We start from the raw sequence: 17,207 nt of genomic DNA, 5'->3' as shown, positions 1-17,207 counted from the left end.
ATGCTTGGTATGTTGTCACTAGAGGTCCTCGTTGGAGACATGAATTGTACAACGGAAGTAATCACATTTCCGAAGCAATGTTAGGGAGAAGAATGAGAGCGATAGAGAGTGAGAGAGAGAGAGGAGAGAGAGAGAGAGAAAGAGTTATTCCCAGAAAAGAGACTTCAGACAGATGAAAGAAGACATTAACCAAGAGTTATTGTCTATGCTTGTATCCTGCGTTGTTATTAGTAAACGCATCTATCATACTGAACATGTGTAAACAATTATCTCATTTACACAGGGGCCTGGAATGTTTTGGTTTTTGACGCAAAACTGCGCGACAACTATAAATAGCAAGTGGAGGGGTCAAAGGTTGTTTGTTTGTTTTTTATTTAAAGGACTGAAACACTACAGTGCCCCGGCTCACTTACAGATTTGTCAAAATCCTGGCTTATATATAGGGACCTATAACAACTCGTGCGTTATGGCGCCCTGGGTTACTTAAATTAGTGTGAACTTCCATTACCTAAATTTCCAGACACAGGACCAATGACAACATTCCCAGTGTCGCTCCAGGTCCATAATCCAGTTTTCAGGCAACATGAAGGATGGCTCTTTCCTTCTCTAGTTCTGGCACTGCAGACTCCTAGTTCTTACTTGTCGCTCCAGGCTGAAGAAGGCTTCTCTTTTTTCAACAGTGTGCCCAGTGTTGCACCATAAGCGCCGGCGATGGGCAGAGTTACAATATAATGTACGCACAGTCCCAAAAAAAACAAACAATCGACGGTCAGGTAAAATCCTTAGTGTAACCACCATCAGACAAAATCAACATGCTGTTGGCTACATACTGGACAAAGTAAAGTAATAAAATAGTAAACTCTGACAATTTTGTTTTCAATTTCAATTGTATTGTAGTATAGCATTTGTGTCATTTCACACGCACGCACGCACACACTGTAATATCCACCCTCCATTTGGATTACAGAGCAACGGAGATAGTGGTAACATGATCTGTCCTTTAGTCTAGTGTCAGCCAATTGTCAGCATTTCATGCACAACAGTGTCAACGAAATGACAATAATCTGTGTCGATGTGGAACGTCAAGTTGGCACGTCCAAAACTTTGTCATTGCGTAAGGGGGAGGGTGTGGAGGAGATGTAGAAATGGCAAAGTCACGACAAGACGTTTTATAAATAAATAAATAAACACAGTACAGAGGTGGCCTTGGTAGTACGTTGGGTAGCGGAAAAGTGTTATATGCGAGGAGGACAGGATTTGTGGGCAGGATTTAATAGTGTTTGGAAGCCCCGGGGCAGGATTGTTGTGGAGGCCCCTACAATTTTTTCAAAAGATTTAATAAAGATACAATGAAGAATGAAAATACTTTTAAAAAATATTTAATATGCGTATTTTAGTTTTAAAAAGTGTATATTTTTGAGTTTGTGGAGGGTAAGGCCCTAGGTAGACGCACTGTCGTAATTCCGGAGCTGTATTTACTTTTTCCGAACATGCTACAAGTGTAAACTTCTTAATCACATTTTTGCCAGCCGTAAAAATGCGAAAAAAAAATCAGGGGCGTAGCTAAGAATTTTCCATCGTTCGGAGGCCCAGGGTTGGGTGGGGGGTGGGGGAGGCTTGACCTCTTTAGGGGCCATTGCATTTTGCATAATATTTAATTTTTAATGTAACAAAACTCATTTGGGGTCCCTCACACAAGTGGGGGCCCGGTGGGGATTTTCAATTTCTCCCCTTTCCTCCCCTACCCTAGCCACGCCACTGAAAAAAAAATGTTACTAGGCAGACCATATAGATGCCAGGAAGACTTTAATAATATTGAGTCCTGGTTTGTGAGATTTTTCTGAGTAAATCCAGCACACGACTTTGTCTAAAATGGATATTGCATACGTCTCCAGGGTTCGGGTGTGGCAGAGGCTCCGAAGGCCAGGAGAGAAAATATCACAATGACGCTATATTCCCTTTTCCTGAGCGCTTTACTTTGGGGCGGTCATCCAAATTGCCACTTCCAAACTGTTGGATTTGAATGCGTCAAACTGTACAGAATCGTAAAACAGGCTCGGGCAAATTAATACAAAGTTTAACGTTTCATATTTAGATAATGTTTTAGGCCAGTGAGCTATATTCTGGAGATTTTCATACATGGCGGAAAGAAACTATAAATAGACAGTTCTTTGGTGTATCCGGTGTACCAAACACAGGAAGTGTTGATAAGCTATGTGTTTTAAAAGCGATCTGATAATATGTGTGGCCACTTTTTAGAACCCTGACCCATATAGTCTAAGCTCTTCCGTTTGTTGCACAAAATAATTTCAATATAGAAAATATACTGGACTTTCATAATAATTTTAATAACCATTAATAATAAGGAAAGATCGACTGCTACACATTGAAATAGTGTTGAAATAAAACCCAATTTTTTTTTCAATTTAGTTGGCAACAGCGAAGGTCAATTGAGCGTCCTTGACATTGTTTAGTTTACCCTGAAAATGTCCAATACGGAAAATGTAAGGCTGCACGAATAGTCCCACGAAAAAAAAAAAAAAAACAAGACGCGACTCTGCTATTGCTCTCTGGTAACACTCCATTGCCTTCCTGTGAATGCAGGAATCGACTAAAAGGTGGCCAGAAATGCCCTTGTACCTTGGGCCTTAGTGAACTGACCATATGTCCCTCAGAGAGCCCTGAGCTCTATAGACTCAACGGTTCAATTGTGCCACGTTTCTCCCTCAAAAGTAACGGTTTGAGGCTCTTGCAAAGCATGGCTACTCACTTTCCGTTTATCTCAGACAGACAACATGCTTCACTACATTTAAAAAGAACATTATAAGACCTATCAGTTCAAAACGTTTTAAAGATTAGTTTACCATTTTAGCTCTCGTGTTTGTGTCTGTTATGTTCTCACAGCGCCTTGAGACTACATTGTGTTCTGAACTCTTTATGTTGTCTGTTGTATTTATGTGTATTTTTCTGTTGTGTTGTATTTATATGAGAAACGAGTCCTTGTAATGACAACAAATTTCCCTAAGGATCAATAAAGCAGTCTTAGTCTTGGTCTTAGTCTTAAAAGCGCTGTATAAATTAAATTGTTATTCGTTGGGGAATCACCTAACTTGTGTTGTTTATTTGTACAACCTACGGTGAGTCCCTGCATGACATCACAATGGATGTTCAATATCTCAGTACTGACACCTAGAAAGCTGGTCAGTTCTTGAATCTAGTAGCCAACTTCTACTTGTAACCTAGTCTTTCTAAAACAAGTGCTGCTGTCCCCACCCCCCCACGTGCACTAGCCGGTGCCGCCTTGACCAGCCGATGAGTAAGGTGACACGAATGACTCACCTTGACAGACAGCATTGGGTCGGATCAATAGGACAGGGTCAAGCCGGGTGGCGAGGGGTGGACCCAGACGGAAGGCGCGAGCCCATTCAAAGTGGCGATGAAGGAGATGGAAGGGGCGGGATCGTTGGGTGGTCGGGTGCTTTCACGTGGAGATGACGGTTTCACCACGTGCAGATTGTGTCGTATCCGTGTATACGAGTTTGCCTTTGTGTCCTACATGAGTGTCCTTGGCCCCATTGCTGTAGAATCCACTGTTCTGTTCTTATCTGAGCGAGTTAGGTAGATTGAACACAATTTATAAACAGAACATTAAAAAGCTGCTGTTTTAAAGACCATTACCTCCTTTTTGAAGCTGTTGATTTTTGTAAGAGCGATATTTTTAAAAAATTAATAATCAATCATCATCATCATCATTATTCCTTTGGGTTCCTCATGGAACATAGGGCCTTGACAAAAACACGCCACTCTTCACGGTCTCTTGCTAGGTTTTTTTTATGGTTTCCCAGCTCTTCCCGGTCCTCTCGGCTTCTTCTAGTACACTTCCTCGCCATGTTCTTTTTGGTCTTCCTCTGCGTCTTGTTCCCTGGGGGATCCACTCTAGTGCCTGCCTAGCTCTGTTGCATGGTATCTTTTCCATACATATTCAAATCCTTTTTTTCCCCTCCTCTTATATATCTCCTATTTATTATTGGAGTACATTTTAACCCCTGTACACAAAATATCATCCTATGTTGGGATGATGTATTTGAATACAGTATTCCCAGACTTCGTTTAATAATCATAAACCCAACACCAATTCTATCAATCTCCTTCTCATGCTATCGCACCCGGTTTTGGGCTAGAGGCTAATTCTGAGCAGGTACTCAGAGAGTGGGGTGGCAGGCCCTGAAGAGAGAGAGAGAGAGAGCGCCCATAAATATATCTAATGGCGCAGACACGATTCACAGAGCCCCCAGACACTCTAGATGATGAGCGTGTCAAATGACATTTTATGGCTGTCTCATGTACCTATATCTGTATTGACTGCGCTTAGTCTAGTCCAAGGGTTCTCAAAATGTGGCTTGCCAAAAGTGGTAATCGATGCAAGCACTAGACTACCTATAAAAATGCTTCCATATGGCTCAAATAGCCAAATTTTCACTAACATGTGAAAGGGGAAAGACGAGAAACTGGCGCCTAAATCAGTAAGCCTCGGGCAGGAGGTGCTCATTAGCCTTTTTTTTTGGTACCCACCTAGACGAAGGAAAACTCTTAATCCAAACTTCTGCTGCCTTGCAGCTATACCCAAACATTGAAAAATTCTTCGGAAGTCAACCTTGAGGAAAAAAACAGAAGCCGGCGACTCTTAGGCAGTTTGTAGCACACAATGCTACACTCTGACAGAGCCTGCGACGCCAATGACCCCATGTCTGGTGTCATGTTTGATGTCATGTCTGGTGTCATGTTTAATGTCATGTCTGGTGTCATGTTTAATGTCATGTCTGGTGTCATGTTTGATGTCATGTCTGGTGTCATGTTTAATGTCATGTCTGGTGTCATGTTTGAAGCCATGTCTGATGTCATGTTTGAATTCATGCTTGGTGTCATGTTTGATGTCATGCCTGGTGTCTTATTTGATGCCATGTCTGGTGTCATGTTTGATGTCATATTTGGTGTCATGTTTGATGTCATGTTTGATGCCATATCTGTTGTCATGTTTGAAGCGATGTCTGGTGTCATGTTTGATGTCATATCTGGTGTCATGTTTGATGCCATATCTGTTGTCATGTTTGAAGCTATGTCTGGTGTCATGTCAGGTGTCTTGTTTGATGCCATGTCTGGTGTCATGTTTGATGTCATATTTGGTGTCCTGTTTGATGTCATGCTTGATGTTATGTTTGATGTTATGTTTGATGTCATGTTTGAATTCATGCCTGGTGTCATGTTTGATGTCATGTTTGATGTCATGTTTGATGTCATGTTTAATGTCATGTTTAATGTCATGTTTGAATTCATGTTTTAATTCATGTCTGATGTCATGTTTGATGTCATGTCTGGTGTCATGTCTGGTGTCATGTTTGAATTCATGTCTGGTGTCATGTTCGATGTCATGTTTGATGTCATGTTTGATGTCATGTTTGAATTCAAGTCTGATGTCATGTTTGATGTCATGTCTGGTGTCATGTCTGGTGTCATGTTTGATGTCATGTTTGATGTCATGTCTGCCGTCATGTTTGATGTTATGTTTGATGTTATGTTTGGTGTCATGTCTGGTGTCATGTTTGATGTCATGTTTGATGTCATGTCTGGTGTCATGTCTGGTGTCATGTTTGATGTCATGTTTGATGTCATGTCTGGTGTCATGTTTGATGTCATGTCTGCCGTCATGTTTGATGTTATGTTTGGTGTCATGTCTGGTGTCATGTTTAATGTCATGTCTGGTGTCATGTTTAATGTCATGTCTGGTGTCATGTTTGATGTCATGTCTGGTGTCATGTCTGGTGTCATGTTTGAAGCCATGTCTGATGTCATGTTTGAATTCATGCTTGGTGTCATGTTTGATGTCATGCCTGGTGTCTTATTTGATGCCATGTCTGGTGTCATGTTTGATGTCATATTTGGTGTCATGTTTGATGTCATGTTTGATGCCATATCTGTTGTCATGTTTGAAGCGATGTCTGGTGTCATGTTTGATGTCATATCTGGTGTCATGTTTGATGCCATATCTGTTGTCATGTTTGAAGCTATGTCTGGTGTCATGTCAGGTGTCTTGTTTGATGCCATGTCTGGTGTCATGTTTGATGTCATATTTGGTGTCCTGTTTGATGTCATGCTTGATGTTATGTTTGATGTTATGTTTGATGTCATGTTTGAATTCATGTCTGGTGTCATGTTTGATGTCATGTTTGATGTCATGTTTGATGTCATGTTTAATGTCATGTTTAATGTCATGTTTGAATTCATGTTTTAATTCATGTCTGATGTCATGTTTGATGTCATGTCTGGTGTCATGTCTGGTGTCATGTTTGAATTCATGTCTGGTGTCATGTTCGATGTCATGTTTGATGTCATGTTTGATGTCATGTTTGAATTCAAGTCTGATGTCATGTTTGATGTCATGTCTGGTGTCATGTCTGGTGTCATGTTTGATGTCATGTTTGATGTCATGTCTGCCGTCATGTTTGATGTTATGTTTGGTGTCATGTCTGGTGTCATGTTTGATGTCATGTTTGATGTCATGTCTGGTGTCATGTCTGGTGTCATGTCTGGTGTCATGTTTGATGTAATGTTTGATGTCATGTCTGGTGTCATGTTTGATGTCATGTCTGCCGTCATGTTTGATGTTATGTTTGGTGTCATGTCTGGTGTCATGTTTGATGTCATGTCTGGTGTCATGTTTGATGTCATGTTTGATGTCATGTCTGGTGTCATGTTTGATGTTATGTTTGGTGTCATGTCTGGTGTCATGTTTGATGTCATGTTTGATGTCATGTCTGGTGTCATGTCTGGTTTCATGTCTGATGTCATGTTTGATGTCATGTTTGATGTCATGTTTGATGTCATGTCTGATGTCATGTTTGATGTCATGTTTGAATTCATGTCTGGCATTATCTTTGGTGTCACGTTGAAGTAATGTTTGATGTAGACTGTAGAGTACAGGAGTTTTTTGTCTTCAAGTATCAACATAAATCATTGTGGGGAGGGCCAAGTGCAGTACGAAATAAAGTACACATTTAAATATCTTGTTATCAATTCACGCAATGAACAAGAAAGAAAAATTAAAAGGACATTAATAAAAAAATAAACATTTGCAATCACACACTCTCTCTATCACACATTATCTATCACAACACACTCACACACTCTCTCCCCATTTCATACTCTTATTCAATCGCACTCTATCACCATTCTCACTTTCTCTCACAAGCATTCACTCTCTCTCTCCCTATCTGACACTCTTTCTCTCTCTCTCTCTATCTGACACTCTTTCTCTCTCTCTATCTGACACTCTTTCTCTCTCTCTCTCTATCTGACACTCTTTCTCTCTCTCTCTCTATCTGACACTCTTTCTCTCTCTCTCTCTATCTGACACTCTCTCTCTCTCTCTCTCTCTATCTGACACTCGTTCTCTCTCTCTATCCTTCCCCCCCCCCCATCTATTTTCCATAGATAGCATACCATTTATTTCCAATAAGCCGTAATCTCTAATCATTTGTTTTGAGACTTCGACGCTTTCAGTTCAACACCAATTAGCAGTACTATCCATCAAAGGCTGCACATTTCTACTACGTTCACCCCCCACCCCCACCCTTGAACAGTCTCAATCTATAGATCTACACTGTTACCAATTTTATGCCTCAATATTACCCTCCGAGGAGAAGAACGGACAAGGGACATTACTCTAAATGTACTGAATTAGTATCGATCCGATTCACCTTTAACCCCCAGTTTCCTGCTTGTCAGTTTGAAGCAAACGCGAAAGGTTAATAGTTTACATATTCTGACGTTTTTTAAAATTTAAGATAAACTTAACAGACCATTTCCTTTTATTACAAATTCAAACCATTATAGCACCAGTATTAGAGTTACGTAATTGGAAGCACTGAACATGATCCTTGTGGAGGCTGATAACATCTTACGAACGTTTTAAGAAAAATGCACTTTACAATTTTAATGGCTCTTTAAAGCACTGCCGTAAGTCCGGCCTTGATTAACAAGTTGATGGTTAAAAAAAAGAGTCCTGATTTTTTTTTTCGAAAGTATTTGTTTTTAAAACACACTTCCCAACATGACCTAGATCTACCACAAAATGTAGCATACGCTCGCTTTCGAAAGATAATCAGGTGCACAATGTATCGGGTGTACAATTTTAAACACAGTAACCTCGTCTTCGTTCCGGAATTGGATTTTTAAGATCCAGTTTATACTCTTTACGCAATGAACATACAGCCATGTAGATAAAGAAGAGCACGCTACAAGGAGAAATGTGGAGGCATGGTAAGGAAACGAAGGAAAAAATGCAATTAAAAAATTTAAAAAAATGGAAGAGTAAGATTGACGATAACATCGCTGACTCGACCCCATTAAAATAACTTAATTTTTGGGTTCATAAACTTTGATTAGTGTTATATAAAAAGGGCATTTATTTATCTGTACCAATTTTAACATTTTCTGATTAAATGAAAAACGTTATTGAAGTTTAACCCTAACAGGCTAGTGAAATACAATTGGGAGGAAAAATTGAGTAATTCCTTCTGAGCAGGGAAAATAATTACAGATAGATAGAGTTAAGGTCGGGTTAACACTGAGAGTGTATTAGCACGGGCTCATTGGATCTAACGCCATACCATCATGTGGAGAACGAGATGCGATGAAATTAGCCATGAGAGGAGCGTGTCAAGTTGACCAAGGGGGAGCACTCCTGTTTCCCGCCGTTACTTAACTTCTTTGAGTAGCAGCAGACTTTTTATGTAACGTCTTAGAGCATGTGAATGTTGGGTCTGGTCATGTCTTGCTTTTATGGTCTGCGTACGATCAACCTTGACTTACTTGTATAGACAATTTAAAAAGATTAGGCAGCCAGTGCGGGAAAATAAAATCATGTGATTTTAAATATGTAAAACCATGACAATTGTAAAGCCATGACAATTGTAAAACTGTGACCATTGTAAAACCATGACAATTGTAAAACTGTGACCATTGTAAAACCATGACAATTATTAGAAAAATGACCAGTGTAAAGCAGTGAAATATATTTTTGTTTTGTGAACCCCAATCAAAGTTGTACAATTTGAATGTGGGGCTAAGACAAAGCTGTGTATTTTAAAATGTTCTGACTGCAAGAAAGATTTTTATGCTCTATGATGTTGAGCAACGATAAATGTGTATGCTTGGATGTGGGGGCGTATTAAAATGTGTATTTGTTAAAATGTCTGTGTGTGTGTGCGCTTGAATATGAAGTTATTTTAAAATGTGCGTGCTGGGGTGGAGTCATCTAAAAATATTTGTTTTAAACCGGAATCGTCTATAAAGGGGGCATCGTGTTAAAATGTGAGTCTATAAAAGGGACATCGTGTTAAAATGTGAGTCTATAAAGGGGGCATCATGTTAAAATGTGAGTTTATAAAGGGGACATCGTGTTAAAATGTGAGTCTATAAAGGGGGCATCGTGTTAAAATGTGAGTCTATAAAGGGGGCATCGTGTTAAAATGTGAGTCTATAAAGGGGGCATCGTGTTAAAACGTGAGTCTATAAAGGGGGCATCGTGTTAAAATGTGAGTCTATAAAGGGGGCATCGTGTTAAAACGTGAGTCTATAAAGGGGGCATCGTGTTAAAACGTGAGTCTATAAAGGGGGCATCATGTTAAAATGTGAGTATATAAAGGGGACATCGTGTTAAAACGTGAGTCTATAAAGGGGGCATCGTGTTAAAACGTGAGTCTATAAAGGGGGCATCGTGTTAAAACGTGAGTGTATAAAGGGGGCATCGTGTTAAACTGTGAGTCTATAAAGGGGACATCGTGTTTGAAAGAGAGACAAAGGCACAAGGTGTTTTGTGGGTGCAATGGTGTACTTTTGTGTTTCCCCTCAGAAGACATTGTGGCCCAGTAGGAACAAAAAATAGAAATAAGAGTAATCCAAAGTCTTTTTTTAAAGCTTACAAATATCATTAATGACAGTAATCCAGACCTCTAGGTCAGCCCGACACATTTATATTATATTTATATTACACATGTATTCCTTGTACGTGAAGAAACAGATGTCCGGCAGGTCAAGGATGAATTAAACTTTTTTTTTGTCAGCAGCTAAATAGGACACAGATTAAACATTTTCACCACGTTTGTAGTACTAGAGAGTATGTGAGCAATCCACTAAACAACTTAGAAGCCATTCCCCATAGCAACCGAATAGCATGATAAAATGAGGGTTTGCATCTTATTATCATTATTATTATAACTATTTGTCACAAACTTAAGACATGAAATTCATACAGACTCAAATAAAATAATAATATTAAGACTCACTAAAGACTTGAAACTCAAGACAGTCTCGTGACAATACATTCAGCTAATTAAGGTTATGAGATTCTGACAAATATGTATTCTCAGTGATTCACAGACTCAGGAAATGACCTTCAGAAAGACTCAAAACATGAGATTCAGACAAACTCAAATAATACATTCAAACAAATTTAGGTCATGAGATTCTGGGAAATCTATTCTCACAGACTGAAGATATGGCCTTCAGAAAGACTCAAAACATGACATTCCTACAGAAGCAAGACAATAGATTCAAGCAAATTTAGGTCATGAGATTCTGGGAAATCTATTCTCACAGACTGAATCTATAGCCTTCAGAAAGACTCGGAAAGACATTCCTACAGAAGCAAGACAATGGATTCAAGCAAATTTAGGTCTTGAGATTCTGACAAATCTATTCACACAGGCTGAAGACATGACATTCAGAGACAAAACATGCCGGACACCATCAGAAGAGCTGCCTCTGATTCCGTATTGCTAGCAAGTTATCTGCATAAATATCGATCTGCTTCCGTGGTGCCTTCCACGTCTACAGCTTACGCCCTGCGCGCACTAGCCCCCCCCCCCCCCACTCCTCGCCCCACCCAGCCCCACTGCCTACATTCCAGCCAGCATCCAGAAAGTAGAGATGGCGCGGATCTATCATTACGACGATACGGTATCGACCTGCGCCCCCCCCCCACACCCTCCACACACGAGCCTTCCTCTCAACCCTCCACGCAGCCTCGGGATTCAAGCAGTGGCCTGTGAAGGCCAAGGGATTTAAAGAAAATTGAGGACAAAAAAAAAAAAGGGGGAAGAGGAGGAATATTCGTGTTCTATTGATTGAAATTGTGTTAGAGTGGCGCAGCCGGTGGTCTCCCCCCTCCCCCCTTTTCCTTTTTTTTTCTCCTTTGGCTCCAGCTTTTCACATCACAGTTTTGTTAGAAACACAGGTTGCCAAATGTCTCTTGACTTAATATACAGACACAGCACGCACATGCAGCACACACACACACACTCACACACACACACACACACACACACAGGCACTCTTTTCTGTATTAATGTCGAAAATGATGGACAAAAACATCAATAATATGATTCATAATAACAATAATGTTATGACAACAAGGAAAAAAAACACATATCATAATATGTTGCGGGGATATTGAATTATAGGAATCAATCTTGTTTACTGCATGTAGATCTGTGTCTTTAGCGACGCTTTGATAAATAGTAAATCCTAGGTATATGTAAGCACCACAGTTATTGCCCTTGAATTTTAATACACTTGAATCCCCAATACATGTAGGCTACATAATTGTTTTGATGTGTAGACAAAAGAAAATGATTCGCTTTTAGGTTTACTTTTGTCACTTAGAGGCGCGGTGGATGAGCGGTAAGGCGCTCGGTTTCGGAACCAGGGTTCCCGGGTCCGAATCCTGGTGAAGACTGGGATTTTTTTAATTTCGGGATCTTTGGGCGCCTATGAGTCCACTCAGCTCTAATGGGTACCTGACATAAGTTGGGGAAAAAGTAAAGGCGGTTGGTCGTTGTGCTGGCCACATGACACCCTCGTTAACCGTGGGCCACAGAAACAGATTACCTTTTACCTATCTGCCCTATAGACCGCAAGGTCTGAAAGGGGAACTTTACTTTTTTATACTTTTTTTTGTCTCTTGGGTTGATGAGGCTTGGGTTGACAGTCCATCTTCTCTCTCGAGCGAGGTTCCCGATAGCTGGGTTCACAGTCCATCTTCTCTCGAGCGAGGTTCCTGATAGCTGGGTTCACAGTCCATTTCTCTCGAGCGAGGTTCCTGATAGCTGGGTTCACAGTCCATCTTCTCTCGAGCGAGGTTCCAGATAGATGGGTTCAAAGTCCATCTTCTCTCGATCGAGGTTCAAGATAGCTGGGTTCACAGTCCATCTTCTCTCGAGCGAGGTTCCAGATAGCTGGGTTGACAGTCCATCTTCTCTCGAGCGAGGTTCCAGATAGCTGGGTTCACAATCCATCTTCTCTCAAGCGAGGTTCCAGGTAGCTGGATTCACAGTCCATCTTCTCTCAAGCGAGGTACCAGATAGCTGAGTTCACAGTCCATCTTCTCTCGAGCGAGGTTCCAGATAGCTGGGTTGACAGTCCATCTTCTCTCGAGCGAAGTTCCAGATAGCTGGGTTCACAGTCCATCTTCTCTCAAGTGAGGTTCCAGATAGCTGGGTTCACAGTCCATCTTCTCTCACGCGAGGTTCCAGATAGCTGGGTTCACAGTCCATCTTCTCTCACGCGAGGTTCCAGATAGCTGGGTTCACAGTCCATCTTCTCTCAAGCGAGGTACTAGATAGCTGAGTTCACAGTCCATCTTCTCTCGAGCGAGGTTCCAGATAGCTGGGTTAACAGTCCATCTTCTCTCACGCGAGGTTCCAGATAGCTGGGTTAACAGTCCATCTTCTCTCGAGCGAAGTTCCAGATAGCTGGGTTGACAGTCCATCTTCTCTCGAGCGAGGTTCCAGATAGCTGGGTTGACAGTCCATCTTCTCTCGAGCGAAGTTCCAGATAGCTGGGTTCACAGTCCATCTTCTCTCACGCGAGGTTCCAGATAGCTGGGTTCACAGTCCATCTTCTCTCGAGCGAGGTTCCAGATAGCTGGGTTCACAGTCCATCTTCTCTCGAGCGAGGTTCCAGATAGCTGGGTTCACAGTCCATCTTCTCTCGAGCGAGGTTCCAGATAGCTGGGTTCACAGTCCATCTTCTCTTAAGCGAGATTCCAGATAGCTGGGTTCACAGTCCATCTTCTCTCAAGTGAGGTTCCAGATAGCTGGGCTCACAGTCCATCTTCTCTTAAGCGAGATTCCAGATAGCTGGATTCACAGTCCATCTTCTCTCGAGCGAGGTTCCAGATAGCTGGGCTCACAGTCCATCTTCTCTCAAGTGAGGTTCCAGATAGCTGGGTTAACAGTCCATCTTCTCTCGAGCGAAGTTCCAGATAGCTGGGTTGACAGTCCATCTTCTCTCGAGCGAGGTTCCAGATAGCTGGGTTGACAGTCCATCTTCTCTCGAGCGAAGTTCCAGATAGCTGGGTTCACAGTCCATCTTCTCTCACGCGAGGTTCCAGATAGCTGGGTTCACAGTCCATCTTCTCTCGAGCGAGGTTCCAGATAGCTGGGTTCACAGTCCATCTTCTCTCGAGCGAGGTTCCAGATAGCTGGGTTCACAGTCCATCTTCTCTCGAGCGAGGTTCCAGATAGCTGGGTTCACAGTCCATCTTCTCTTAAGCGAGATTCCAGATAGCTGGGTTCACAGTCCATCTTCTCTCAAGTGAGGTTCCAGATAACTGGGCTCACAGTCCATCTTCTCTTAAGCGAGATTCCAGATAGCTGGGTTCACAGTCCATCTTCTCTCGAGCGAGGTTCCAGATAGCTGGGCTCACAGTCCATCTTCTCTCGAGCGAGGTTCCAGATAGCTGGATTCGTAAATGTAGTGTTTGTAGTACATTGAATAGGGGGCAGAGAGACAGAGAGGTGGAGTAAGGGAGATAAGATACAGAGGGTGATGAGAGAGAGACAGAATGAGAAAGGGAGGTGGAGATTGAGATTGAGAGAATGAGAAAGAAATGAAGGAAGATTGTGATGTCGGGATGTAATATAGAACCCAGAAGAAAACAAAGAAAACAATTTACAAAACCATCATCAGACCTGTAGTTATATATGCAAGTGAAACCTGGACGATGACCAAAACCACAGAAAATCAGCTAAATAATTGGGAAAGAAAATTTCTAACAAAAAATGTTAGTTGCCATACCAACCAAGAAATATCTTTTCTAGGGGTGTGACCAGGACAGGATGGATAGATGATGGACAGAAAAATAAGGCACGTTACTATAAAGGATGTAGATGCAGGTTTTGTTTTAGACCTCCCTACAGAAATCTGGCTGGTTTCACTCACCATAAACCTACTGCAATATAAAGCCAAATAATATTAAATTATTGTGTTAATATGAGGTGGGTTTTTTTCCAGAAAAAAAGAGGCGGGGTTAATCTGTTCGTAGTCGTATCTCATAAATATTTAACAGGTCGCCATATTTGTGTACAAGGCATCATGCGTGGACAACAGAAGAACGCACACAAACAATAAGTACAACAAGAACTGCGTACGACGTTTGAACCTGAATCCAACACAGACGCTAGCCCAACAAGGTCAGGTCACGTGGTGTAGCCATTCAACCATTTTACGATCGCTTCGATCAATGATGAATTATTAAAAGACTAGGGGCAATAGAATCAATCGTTTAGTCACTGGGGGGTGAGTCAAGGAAACGAGGACTTTCAGTGTGTGTGTATTTATCGTTGGAAATAAGTGTGCTTCACAACTGCGCATTTTTTTTCCTTAGCTACGACTGACTATGTATATTACGCACAAAGAACTGCTCACGTTTCAATATCTTGTATTCGTTTTTAAGACATATGGTTGTTAGAGTAGATGTTAGCTACATATGCTGAGATCCCTTTCTTAGATGTTTCAATTGCTCTAGATTTGTTTTTGATTCTTTTTATCTTGAATCACTTTTTAAGTTACCAATCTAAATGTCTGGATTGTTGTCAGTTCTCAAGGGCCGTCACTCAGAATATAAAGGTATCTGGTTGACTTTCGGCACAACAGATAGTTTCTGTAAACATCTAGATCTGGACCATATGACATTGGTAACTTTTTGTTTATACTGTTGTGCAGGCCATTGCGGCGCACGGGCTCTGTGTCATGAGCTGTAACTACTATAAGTTGTATAAGGCTTTAATCATTTTTCTTCACATTTCTAAGGTAACTTTGAAAGTACATTGAACAGACTCTATATACCACGCCGGAGCCCATTGTATTGGGTTCAAACCCATGTCTGCAGTGCTTATGAGATGCAATGTAATTAATCACCTAGCAGCGGCTACTCGGGCATTGTGGTTATTAGAACAGAATAGGTACCGTATACGCCATCCGATTTCACCTACGATTATAGAATATCTAGTTCTATATAGGCGTATCAATAATTCAACAATTCAAGGTGGTGTAGCCATCATAATAATTACGCGCTATCTTTAAACTGCTTTTATTTTTAATCGTTGTAGTCTTTTCTAGAACTGTAGCATGATATGAAGAACAGTATCCGCTCCAAAGTCAGAACTCCAGTCCCAATATAGCATATATTTACAAAGATAGGCCTACAAAAAAAAAAACGTTACGCCTATTGTTTAAGCATAAAATACCAATACCAGTAAAGCATTTATGTTTATTATTGTATATAACTTTCCTTTATAGCATTTTAGATAACGCCCGAGCGGCACTAGCCTACTGTCATACAATGACGTTGGATTTAATTATTGATAGCATGCCCAGATGGCAAATGATAGCCACATTTCAAATATTAACGAAACACTGTGTACATCTAATGGTGTGCTATATAGCAAATAATAAACACAAGCATCAATACACATTAATATAAGCAACAAAAAAGGTGTCCCTTACCTGCGTAAATTTCAATGCAACTGCACATATATTTTTACACCAAGTAGAAAGTGAAGGTTTGAGTGAGTCAAGAGGAAATAACTTCCCTTTATGATGCTACTTTTTCTATAGCAGAGATTGTTTCCCTTTTTTCCCCTTTTGTTACAGAAAGAAAATAAAACAACAGTTCAGCTATAATGCTTGCTGTCCTCAGTATGTAGGAAATTCAAGACGTTTTTGGTAAGCTGGGGGCAGATGGGATACACCAGTGTTTTACTACCCAGGACCTTCGATGTCCGGCAACTGATCCAAGGGATGAATCATACAGTGGGTCGGCCTGCGCTGGGTGGATGGAGGGCGCGGTAGAATGGGTGGAGGTTCGCGCGGGGAATGGATAATTTATTGTAGTGCGGGGTCAGTGTTGTTGGCAAATGAGGAGAGGCTGGGAGAGTAGGGAGGGAGGCACTGAGAGAGAGAGAGGAGGGAGAGAGAGAGAAGGCATGGGACTCAAAAGGAACTATTACATTTCGATTGGAGTAAAAAAAAAAAGAGAAGTTACGAGGAGGGGGGAGGGGGTATGGGCGTTAATGGAGGAGGGAGAGGGGACAGAGTGGATGGGGTTCAGATTGATGTCCATACAAAGTATCGGCCGCTACGATCACAGAATAAAGTCAACGGTGAGTAATAAGGCGCAGAGAAGCCGGTACCGTGGTTAGTAAATCTATTGGCAAGTGAGTTGTTGTCCTTTGGTCGACTGGCAAAAAAAAAAAAAATGCGATTCCTCTAAGTCTATGATATCTTTAAGATTTATTTATAACAGGTAAGCACAATGACGAATATATAGATCGATAAAAGAAAACGTCTCTGCAACGATTTCATACAGGCATGTCTGACAAAGACATGCCACATAGTGTTTATTTCGCAGACACTTATAGCATAAACATGCCCCACGAAATCAATCAACATGTTGCTCACAAAAAAAGCAACAATGCACTGTGTTGTATGTGTGTGCGCGTGTGTGTGTTGACCTCCATCCTTCGTAAAACGACTACAGTTTATCTCTAAGAGCACTTGTGAACGTAGAGCCTTATTCTCGAGAGATATTCCAGTCCACACATAGTCCGGCCATCATAAAAGACCACCACATTTTCATCCAGGAGGCTGAGTGTTTAGCGGTTTATGCCTCATGTGGCTGGTGAGGCGGTTTGTGAGCCCGGGATGTATGGATGCATACTGATTAGGTTGTTCCAGCTCTTGGCGTGACCTGCGTATCACAATTGAGACTACATCAGGGTGCTTTCAACTGCTTTGCAGGCTCGCTCTTCGGAGGCATTTCATCTTGCCGCTTGACTTATATTAGCGTTCAGATTTTTCTCAGGCAT

General features: G+C 41.3%; 1 protein-coding gene across 1 annotated transcript in view; it reads right to left on the bottom strand.

Annotated features, from left to right (window-relative positions):
* LOC106055433 (cell surface glycoprotein 1-like) overlaps positions 1-16,115 on the bottom strand; it is a 53,964-nt gene extending 37,849 nt beyond the window's left edge. Inside the window, exon 1 of the mRNA XM_013211691.2 lies at positions 15,847-16,115. The gene's annotated coding sequence lies outside the window, so the exon portion shown is untranslated. The remainder of the gene's footprint in view (positions 1-15,846) is intronic.
* Between the last annotated feature and the right edge of the window lie 1,092 nt (positions 16,116-17,207).

This window comes from Biomphalaria glabrata, chromosome 3 (genome assembly GCF_947242115.1).
Source record: "Biomphalaria glabrata chromosome 3, xgBioGlab47.1, whole genome shotgun sequence".
Classification (NCBI taxonomy): Eukaryota; Metazoa; Mollusca; class Gastropoda; family Planorbidae; genus Biomphalaria; species Biomphalaria glabrata.
The sequence above is the reverse complement of the archived record's forward strand: the minus strand, read 5'-3'. Positions and strand labels throughout refer to the sequence as shown.